The sequence below is a fragment of the Engystomops pustulosus genome, chromosome 7 (assembly GCF_040894005.1).
Source record: "Engystomops pustulosus chromosome 7, aEngPut4.maternal, whole genome shotgun sequence".
In the NCBI taxonomy this organism is placed as follows: Eukaryota; Metazoa; Chordata; class Amphibia; order Anura; family Leptodactylidae; genus Engystomops; species Engystomops pustulosus.
In genome coordinates, this window is record NC_092417.1 from 67,505,948 (window position 1) to 67,518,024 (window position 12,077).

Consider the following 12,077-nt stretch of genomic DNA (forward strand, 5'->3'; position numbering starts at 1 on the left):
GTTTTTTATAATGTCCTTTGATGATCACTGCCTAGTGTATGAAATGCTGTGAATTTTCTGTTTGACAAAGAGAAGTAGTATTCTCGAAATCTCACTATCAAATGTACTCAGTTAGCCTCAAAAGCAATGGTCTGATTTCTTCACTCTTCTGCTCTCTGTGGTTAACACAGTACAAATCTAGTACTATACATATAGACACATGGGGTGATGGGAAGTACAGCGCTGGACTGGAGTGCCAAGGCAAGTGCTTTCTTGATTTTATAGTTCAACGCCAGCTAGATCAACCCCTTTAATTTTCAAGGGCACTGTATATGTTAGTGGGTCAGTAGCTAGTAGTTTGTGGGGCTAGGTTTAATTGGCTTAGGGTTAGTGGGCACACTTAGGTTCCTGGTGGTTACTGCGTTAGAATTACATATAGGAACATAATTCATGCACATTGGAAAGTAGTTTCTCCAGATCGCATGTGTACAATACAAAACACGTGGTGCACATGCTGCACTAGGCACTCTCAGTACTTATGCCCCATATTGGTGCTGTCAAGCTGCCTATAAGCCCCAGCACATTAGTAGAAGAGTACAGCACTGATCCCAGGAGGCATCTCCAATGATCCACTGCTAGCATTAGATTCAAAAACTAGGAACTCAGTGTTGTGTATTGAGTGGAGAATTGTGAGCTAATGTGTAATACCAGCACTTACTGTAAATCCGGCAACTCACATATGACGTCTTTGGTCAGAGGAATTCTCATTCATCTTCTTCTTCTATCTGGAGGACAGTGCTGCTCCCAGGCCCCAGTAGTCACAGTGCTGTCCCCAGTAGCCATTGCTGCCCCCTAGTAGCCACAGTGCTGTGCCAGTAGTCACAGTGCTGTCTCAGTAGCCAATGCTGCTCACAAGCCCCAGTTGCCACACAGCTGCCCCCAGATCCCACATAGCTTCCCCCAGTAGCCAATACTGCTCCCAAGCCCCAGTGCTGCCCCCAAGTAATTGCAGTGCTGCCCCAGTAGTCATAGTGCTGCCTCCATTAGTCATAATGATGCCCTCAAGTAGCCACAGTGCTGACCCCAGTAGTCACAGAGCTGCCCCAGTAGCCAATAATAAATAAAAAGAAAAACATACTTACCTTGATCCTCTCACCACTTTCTTCAGAGCTCCGCTGCAGACTTCGTGTGATGAACTAACATGTCCACCTGCGCTGGGACAGTGCCTTTGAACCGGGCCGTAGGCTATTGCCTGCAACATCACACAGACCACTACTGCGCAGCCATCATGTCAAATACATCAGGATGCTGGATTATGTGCCTCATCTTATGATAAATGGCCCCCAATTTCTTTCACCTGTTACATTAAATGAAATCTACCATTAAAATCAAGCATGATAAACCAGGGACACTAACTCAACTGCCTAAACTTTTAAAATAATACTATTGAGTGGGTGGGTTACCAGAACCCCCCTCTCCCATGTTGTAGCTTCACTGACTGTTATACTGTACAGGAGCACTTACCCCTCCCAATGTGTGAGATTACTGCAGGGAAGGCTCCGGTGAGGCTCATTAGATGAGCCCCTCCCTGTTGTGTATGACTTACAAATGAAATACAACCTGAGAACAAGGTCTAATGTTCGATCATTTGTGATGTATGTTATTACCTATAACAGCAAAAAAATATTTGCCCTTTTTCCATTATAAATAGCCAAATATTCTTTTTAACTTTCCGTTCTAGGTTTTGGTTATTCTATTCCATAACCAAATAGAGCAACAAAGGATGACTCTAGAGGTGGAGTGAATTTAAAGGGGTTTGCCCATGAAAGACAATTCTCAAATTTCTATCCGCTAGTGTAATTTTACACAGAAAGATCATTTTTAACCCTTTTCTTTACAATTTTACTCAGTTGTATTGCTGCTTTAGCTCCTATCACAGAGTGTGGTCGGGGACTCTCTAAGCAGGCACTTTATAATTCCTCTAGCGCTATAAGATGCTTTGTCCTGAGAAAGTGGTTACATTATCAGGGGAGAGGTTTATATACACTTTCATTTAGCTATTGAACATTGTACTAGTATCTGACACAAAGAAAAAAAGAGATGAGTCAGATCAGATATGAGATCCATGAGATGCATATAACACACAACTACATTCTCAGCTCTGCTACATCTCAGCCACAACATACTGTCAGATCTGAAGTGCCTCTGTTCCCACTGGATGAAGTCCCTATCTGCCAGTAGCTTGCAGCTGTAATCTCCTCATGCTGCTTGCAGGAAGCCTGTGTGTGTGAGCACATCCTGGAATGCAAGAGCCAGCTCAGTGCAGCGTCAGACAGAAGAAAAATGGGGTACGTTTACTAAGACTAGTGCAAACTGCACATAGTGCAGTTTGCCTATGTATGATGCAGAGTGTTGCACGTTCTTCATGAATCTGGCGCTCCCTGCTCTCCCCTGACAAAGTGCACCACTTTTTTTTGGTGCACCTTTAACATAGGGTGTGCGACACAATTCTGTCGGACTTTGCATGTTAAATCTAGCGCACGGTTCGACTGATCACTTAAACGCAGACTAGGACTGATAGAGGCAGGATGGAATTATATCTGTGAAATGCTGTATTTTTGTTAATAGAGAATTTGTGAATTAGAGACTCTGTTATTTTGTTATGCTGATTACATTTAAGAATCTTGTCCTCGTGAAAATACAATGTTTCCCAAATAGCGATTGTGCTGTGTTTGCATTGCTTTTCCAAATTCAAGGCTCCTCCTTGGATCACAGGAGCAGCGTTGCATTTTGAATCGCAAAACAAATGCAACTCAATCGCCACTTGGGACTTACCAATTTTAAGACCTTCAAGGGTTGTATTTTTTATTATGTCTTCATACATAGAAGCAGAGAATGCAAATAGAGGATCCTTTTTTTTCCCCAGGACAGTATATAAAGTTTTGTGGGTACTTTATACCCACAGAGGCAGCATGAAGAAACACTTTGGAGATGTATGTGTGTAAGCTGCACCTGTCACATCTCATCAGCAGCCCCATAACACAATGTGACTGATAGAATTCATAGAGAAGGGTGCAGTCACATGTGGCAGATAGAGCGCAGGTCAGGACAATGCATGTGCTATGGAACACAGTAGATGCCTTCTGTCTGTAGGAATGGGGGGCACCAGTACTGCTAACAGAGACAAACATTTTGGACCCTTCCATGTACATATACATCTAGGCATATACAGGCAGTACCCGACTTAAGTACATCCTACTTACAGATGGGCCCTAGTTATAAACTGACCTCTGTGCCCATTCTGACCTCTGATGAAGTTCTCTGGTTGCCTCTTATGTACTGAACTTTAAATCCAGGCTGCACTGATCAAGTGTAAGAGTTATAACATGTGTCAGCAATAAAGTTTTATTATAAGTAAATTTCATTTCCATGAAATTGTATTATTAAGTCAAGTTTGATACTATATAGTAGCTATAGCCTGCATTCAGGCCCGGCTAAAGCACAGTTGTACCCAAGGTTGGACCTGGCATAGATCTGAGCTGGGTGGAGGATTTGTTTTGCAATTGCACCTACACCGCCATATATCTGGAGCCTCCGGATAGATCCGACAGGTTATGGGTTTGGGACTTGATATTAGAACTTGGATTCTTTTCTACAACAGAAATCTGTGATGCAGGGAAATATACTGCATCATGACCATACCATGTGATTACAGTATGAGTCTATACTTGTGATGTTTATTCTGGTCAATGTCACAGCATATATACTATAAATTAGACAATGGTAAGATGAGGGCATTACTATTACCCTCAAGCTTCTTATTGCCTTAGAACCAACCTATAGAGAATACATCAGTCATTGCCAGTGAATACCAGACATTCTCTAAGTAGATCAGGTTTATGGCCAACTATCGGCCGTCTTTGCAGGAGTTCTAGATCCTCGTTCTGATGACTCACATCCCCCTGCGGCATTCCATGTGCAGCCCCCTTTGAGACAGAGAACCAGGGCTTAGTGTAAACCAATATAGAAAAATATGACATATGAACGGAGCAAAAACACAAACCAATGAAGTGCGTCTCTAAATGCCATCAGCTTTGACTCCACTTGGCCGTGCATCAAGAACTGGTGACAGAAATCTAATGGGAATTTCCACATACAGAGGTGAAGCTCCGTTGGACCAAAAATAGATACAAGTTATGAACGCAACGATGCAACTTCATCCTCAGGCAAAACACTGTCACATGGTCTGAGCATGAAGTCTTATCATGATCAGTGAACCTGGAGTAACCCGGAACACAAACATAAGAGAGTACCGCAAATATTCAAGTACATAATATAATCATTAGATTATAATCACTGACACTTTTCCTCATCTTTTCTGTAGCTTTGTAACATGGAAATCACATAATTTCTGACTGCACCATTGTTCCATCCGCAGCATAGCAAAAGGAAATAATCCTAATTTAAATAGACTTCCTATTCCATTAATTAGCATACTTGTAAACAGTGGCGTAACTAGAGTCCACTGGGCCCCGGGACAAAATTCCTAATGGGGCCCCCCTCCCCAATTATACCTAAAAAAAACCTCAAAACCCTTTCTGCTAACCGATATTTCAGTGATTATTACATATTCTGCCCCCCACAATGAATTATTACATATTCTGTCCCGCCCACAATGAATAATTACATATTCTGCCCCCCCACAATTAATTATTACATATTATCTCCCCCCACAATGAATTATTACATATTCTGCCCCCTACAATGAATTAAATATACTCTCCCCCCATAATGAATTATTAAATATTCTCTCCCCCAATTATTACATATTCTGCCCCCCCCCCACAATGAATTATTACATATTCTGTCCCCCACAATTATTACACATTCTGCCCTCCCCTACAATGAATTACATATTCTAACCCCCCCCCCCCCACACACACAATGAATTATTACATATTCTGCCCCCCCCCACAAAGAATTATTACATATTCTACCCCGCACAATGAATTATTAAATATTATACCCCCCCCCACAATGAATTATTAAATATTCTGCCCCCCCCCACAATTAATTATTACATATTCTCTCCCCCCTTCAATTAATTATTACATATTCCCCCCCCACACACAATGAATTATTACATATTCTGCCCACCCCCCACAATTAATTATTACATATTCTCACCCCCACACAATTAATTATTACAATCTCTCCCCCCCACACAATTAATTATTACATATTCTCCCCCCCCCACACAATTAATTATTACAATCTCTCCCCCCACACAGTGAATTATTACATATTCTGCCCCCCCACACACAATGAATTATTACATATTCTGCCGCCTCACAATTAATTATTACATATCCCCCCCCCCCCAATTAATTAATTATACAATAAGCCCCATTTAAAAAAAACACTATACTCACCTCTGGCAGCGGGTCCCGCGTCTTCTATCTTCTTGCCGCGGGCGGGCAGGAAGGGGTGTGCGGCAGCGTGATGACGTCATCACGCAGCCGCGCATCCCAGTTCATGGAGCGATGTGCGCCGGGGTTGTCTTCCGGCCACATCGCTCCAGTAATAGTGCTCGAGCCGCCGCTTACGGCGGCATCGGGCACTATACAGGGACGGGCAGGAGCTTCCTGTCCGGACGGACGGGGGCCCCTGCCCGACTGCCAGTGGCTTGTAAAAGTTGCTTGTAAAAGTTGATATTAGAAGAAAGCAGGCCATGGATAACAATTATAAGATGATTACCACAGACATAGTACCTGGATCTATGACTATGTGTGCCCCTGCTTTATGAGCTTGATATTCATGGTAGATTTCCTTTAACCCCTGATATTACCCAGGCAAAAATAACAGTACAGGCGGTCCCCTACTTAAGAACACTCGACTTACATACGACCCCAAGTTACAAACGGACCTCTGGATATTGGTAATTTATTGTACTTTAGTCCCAGGCTACAATAAACAGCTATAACAGTTATCACAGGCGTCTATAGTGAAGCTTTAGTGTTAATATTGATTCTTATGACAACCTAACAATTTTAAAATCCAATTGCCACAGAGACCAAAAAAGTTGTGGCTGAGATTACAATGATAAAATATACAGTTCCGACTTACATACAAATTCAACTTAAGAACAAAGCTACAGACCCTATCTTGTATGTAACCCGGGGACTGCCTGTATAACATGGAGCTTGGTAAAGGACAATCATGCAACAAGGGGTCATGCCACGTCCTCCAGAGCAAGGGTTGTTCTTTGTACAAGCTCTTTCTTTGTGGAAATTTGTGAAACTATATACTATGATACTATGATACAATCAGGACCCACTGCAAAGCATCGAGTATGGCACCCAGAACTATAGAGTGAGGATTTCCTTCTATTTTTTTATGTCTGATGTTGGCTCAGCATAACTATCTATTGCTTGACCTGGGAACTGCTTTTCTAATATTTGTCTAATTTTGGTTTTGTATTGTGTGGTCTGGGGGTCTGGATTCCTAATATTTGTCTGATCTGTGTTCTGTATTGTCTGGTCTGGGGGTCTGGATTCCTAATATTTGTCTGATATGTGTTCTGTATTGTCTGGTCTGGGGGTCTGGATTCCTAATATTTGTCTGATCTGTGTTCTGTATTGTCTGGTCTGGGGGTCTGGATTTCTAATATTTGTCTGATATGTGTTCTGTAATGTCTGGTCTGGGGGTCTGGATTCCTAATATTTGTCTGATCTGTGTTCTGTATTGTCTGGTCTGGGGGTCTGGATTCCTAATATTTGTCTGATCTGTGTTCTGTATTGTCTGGTCTGGGGGTCTGGATTCCTAATATTTGTCTGATCTGTGTTCTGTAATGTCTGGTCTGGGGGTCTGGATTCCTAATATTTGTCTGATATGTGTTCTGTATTGTCTGGTCTGGGGGTCTGGATTCCTAATATTTGTCTGATCTGTGTTCTGTATTGTCTGGTCTGGGGGTCTGGATTCCTAATATTTGTCTGATCTGTGTTCTGTATTGTCTGGTCTGGGGTCTGTTTTCCTAATGTTTGTCTGATCTGTTTTCTGTATTGTCTGGTCTGGGGTCTGCATGTTTTGTCTGTTCCAAGGAAAGCAATTTTATTTATTGAGTAATCTGGGGCTTGCCTTCTTGTTTTTTCTGGTCTACAGGCTGCAATTGGGGTTATTCTTTATAATTGCCTTGTTTGGGGTGTGTATTATTATTTTAATTAAGTGGTCTGGAGTCTTAATTTCTGCTCTGGGTGGGGGGGGGGGGGGCTTTATTCTTATTAACTGTCTCTTTATTCTTGTTTCTTTTGGGTTGTAACTATGGCTTCTGTATTTTTATTCATTGTCTTTGTTGGGGTCTGTATTATTTATTGATGCCATTTGCACTGCACAAGTTGTATGTAAGGAGAAATGACATATAGTTGATTCCTTGGACCTCTATTGTTTGATTTTTTTGTTAGTGTGGATTGGATGGGTTGTTAACGGCATCTGGTGAGAATTACATAGCAATTGCATCTTTAGAAATATATTTACATAGAAAATGTGTGACTTGTTCAATACTTATTTCACTCACTGTATATTATGGAAGGGTACTTTCCTCTATATACAAGGGATGAAAAAACCCTGGAACTTACTGCAGATCCCCCAATCCTCTATTTAAAGTGGCAGTGACATAACACGACCAGATCATTCTTGTCTTCATCATGGTAGGATGAGTTTTAAGATCTGCACAGACAGAGGGAACAGAAGGGGGCAACCATCTGCTTGAGAGCTAAACTACATCTGCAGTCTAAGGGACAAATATCTATAAATATCAATGCACTGAAAAAGTGTCTGGAGTAACTGGTACACTATGACTGTCTTATTTGTTCTCTGCCAGAGAACACCAGTGATATTCCACCTCCATCAAGCAGGTACATTCTGGTTTATGAAAGTTTTCTTTAACAATAACTTTGTCTTTGGTCAAAAGATGTTTATTATTTATATAATGAAAAGTTCTTCACCTTTTCAGTAGTATTTAGGGGTAGTTTATTACCCAGTATGCATGTTTTCCAGGGGGTTAGTATATATGGGATTGGCTACCATTGGCATGTTAGCTACTGCAAATCTTCCATTTGGAAGCTTCAAATGACACTGTCCGGGCAATTTTCCGGTATTGCAACTCTAACTTTGTCCTCCAGACGCAGATAGAGTTGAGTATTGTAGTAGAGCAGTGGAGCGGAGTTGTAAGCCCCAGAGAGGTGGTGACGTCATTACATCACACTTCCTTCTTCAAGCAGTTCACTACAGCGGCCTGCAGGAGGCATGGTGTAGTAATGTCTCTGCACTTCATCCTGTACAGCAAGAAAACAGAGGGAAGTGTAAGGGATTTTTTAAATTATACATACATTATACATATGGGGTCATCTCTAGTGGAGGGGCATTAAGGATGGGAGCATTACTGGGAAGGGTTCATTACTCGTGTGGGGAAATTGCTTCCATATGGGCATTAGGGCATTACTCATACCTCCCAACCGTCCCGTTTTGGGCGGGACAGTCCCGTTTTTTAACCCTTGTCCCGCCTGCACGGATCGTTAAGTGAAAGTCCCGTTTTTTTTGCGTTTTCACGGATTTTTCCGTCTTGTCCCGCCCCCGAGTCCCGCCCCCCGAGTCCCGCCCCCATCCTGCTCAGGATACAGAGAAGCCAGGGGGCGGGGAGCAGCGTCCTCCTCCTCTCCAGCTCCCGGCTGTCTGCTGCAGAGCCGGCACCTCCCCCCATCCCCTCCCCTTGGAGGCAGAGCCCTCCCTGTCCTCAAGCTGCCACTTGCAGGCACATGGATGGATGGATGGATGGAGCAGTGCAGATTGTCATATTCTCTGCACTGCCCCTGCACAGCGGCCCCAGGGGATCAGCCTCCATGCAGGCAGGAGCTCTCCAGCTCTGCTACATCAATAGCTCCCTGCCCCCACCTCCTCCTCCTGCTCCTCACTGAAGTTCGTCTGATGAAGCAGAGCCGAGTGTGTGCAGCTGCTGCAGTGTGATAACAGGTACTCTACAGTGACTGCAGGCAGCAGCTAAAGGGTTAAACACTTCACTTTCCTCCATAGACCCCCTGCCCCCATCCCTAATCCCCCCAGTGCCCTTCTATTCTGCTTTTATTGTACCATATACTTAATCCCTTAACCCCTTAAGGGTTTTTCCTCTCATTTCTCGCTCTCCAACTTCAAAAATCCATAACTTTTTCATGTTTCCGTGTACAGACCTGTGTGAGGGCTTATTTTGTGCGTAACAAATTTTACTTTCCCGTAATGTTATTTATTTTAACATGCCGTGTACTGCGAAGCTGCAAAAAATTCCAAATGTGGAAAATTTTAAAAAAAAAACCGCACGTGTCACGTTCTTGTGGGCTCAGTTTTTTCGACTTTGACTGTGCACTCAAAATAACACCTCAGCTTTATTCTTTGGTTCGGTGCGATCGCGGTGATACCGGATTTATAGGTTTTATTGTGTTTTAATACATTTTCAAAAATTAAACGAATGTGTGCAAAAAAAAAAAATTTTGCCATCTTCTGACGCTAATAACTTTTTCATACTTTGGCGCACGGAGATGTGTGAGGTGTCATTTTTGGCGAAATGAGCCGACGTTTTCATTGCTACCATTTTGAGGTCTGTGCGACATTTTGATCATTTTTAATTTCATTTTTTATGTGATGTAAAAAGGTGTAAAAGTCGCATTTCGGACATTTGGGCGCCATTTCCCGCCTCGGAGGTCACCGCCGCCCGTAACCGTTTTTATATTTTGATAGATCGGGCATTTTGGGACGCGGCGATACCTAATATGTTTGTGATTTTTACTGTTTATTATGTTTCATATCAGTTCTAGGGAAAGGGGGGTGATTAGAATTTTTAATATTTTATAAATTTTTTTATTTTTAAAACTTTTTTTTTCTTTTTTATTTCCACTATTTCTTAGACCCTCTAGGGTACATTAACCCTAGATGGTCAGATCGCTCCTACCATATACAGCAATACTTCTGGCTCATTGTAACGAATCTGCAGAAGCCATGTAGCCTCGTGTCAAAAGAAGACCCGAGGCTACCACGGCAAACGATCGCCACCCCCCCGATGACGTTCGGGGGCACAGCGATTCTAAAAAAGACTTTGCCGGCGACAATGACCGACTGCGGTTATTAGCGGTGGGGGTTTTCTGCAACATGCAAAACCCCCCACCTTGTATGAAGAGGACTCAGCCCGTGAGCCCTCTTCATACACTCCTTATACTCTCTGCGCCGTAGAGCTACAGCGCAGAGCGTTAAGGGGTTAAAGGGGTTTTCCCACAAATACAAGTTAGGCCCTATCTAACTATCTATAGTGATGTGACCCCCATAGATCATGAAAACGAGGGGTCTGTTGGGGTCCACATAAGGTCCATGTCATCGCTCTATGACAGTAATGGAGCAGAATGGTCATACACGGCCGCCTGCTCCATTACTCTGACGGAGCGATTTTTGCGTTTCCATATTTCACTCCCCACTTTCAAAAATCAATAACTTTTTTATTTTTCCATGTACAGAGCTGTGTGCGGCCTGTTTCTGCGTAACAAATTATACTTCCTAGTGACAGTATTAAATATTCCAGGCCCTGTACTGGGAAGCGGGAAGGAAAATATCAAATGTGGTTTTTATGGCTTTCACTGCGCGCTCCATAGGACCCCTCCCCTTTACTGCGCTCCATAGGACCCCTCCCCTTTACTGCGCTCCATAGGACCCCTCCCCTTTACTGCGCTCCATAGGACCCCTCCCCTTTACTGCGACAACGAGCATGTCTCCCCCCCCTAGACAACAAGCATGTCCCCCCCCTAGACAACAAGCATTTCCCCCCCTAGACAATGAGCATTTCTCCCCCCCTAGACAACAAGCATTTCCCCCCCTAGACAATGAGCATTTCTCCCCCCCTGGACAACGAGCATGTCCCCCCCCAAGACAACGAGCATGCCCCCCCCCTAGACAACGAGCATGCCCCCCCCCAGACAACGAGCATTTCCCCCCCCTAGACAACGAGCATGTCTCCCCCCGACTCCTAGACAACGAGCATGTCCCCCCCCTAGACAACGAGCATGTCTACCCCCGACCCCTAGACAACGAGCATGTCCTCCCCTGTGGCTGCGTGCCCTTTTTTGTGTGTTTGTGTTATTTTTGTCTTCCAGGACCGTGCCTGCTGTGGACTGCTTCGGATTCGAAGGATTACGTCGATGACCGACATTTCTAACAAATAAAATGGTCAACGAGGGTGTGTCTGCGTTTTTTGTTCAATAAAATTTTCTGAAAACGGTGTGATTATTTATTTTTTTGCGACACTCTTCATTGTTTGCCATAGTAGTGGTGCCGGCTAGGTGACGGTGCTCATTACTAAGGGCAGGCCTTAGTGTTTGCCTTAATTTTTTTGGCAAATTCACACTAACGCCCATACCATTACCCCGGTACCCACCGCCACCAGGGGTGCCGGGAAGAGCCGGGTACAAACCAGTACCTGACCGTCTATAGATGGTCAGGTAGTGGGGCGGCTGCAGGCTGTTATTGTTGCGCTGGGATAGCCCCCTAACAGTGGGCTATCCCAGCTCAGTAAAGGCAGGCGGCTGCTGCTTTTTTGTATCAGGCTGATTTGAACAATAGGGGGCACCCCATGCCGTTTTTCCCCCCATTTTTTTGTAAAAATGGGGGAAACAGCCTGGGAGCCCCCTTTAAAGGGGGAACCCCACGCATATTTTTGTCAAAAATTTGAAGAAAAAACGGCATGCCCTGAGAAGCCTGAGGTAAATGGCACAAAATCCATGTCCTGAGATACCTGATGTAAAGGAGAATAATCCCAGCCCTGGGATAACGGGGATTAATGGCAATTATTTATGCCATGGTATGCAGTGGTAGATGGCAATAATCCAAACAAAATCATATACTGAAAGTAGTGTTGATACAGATTCCAGGCAATTAGTAATAATCCTCATTCCCTTACTATACTGAGCAATGGAAATGGAAATCAGTAGAAAATGATTCATGGTAGTGCTGTCAACTCCTGACAGAAATAAGTCTTAACCAACTTCAGAAAGCATGGAGGAGAATTT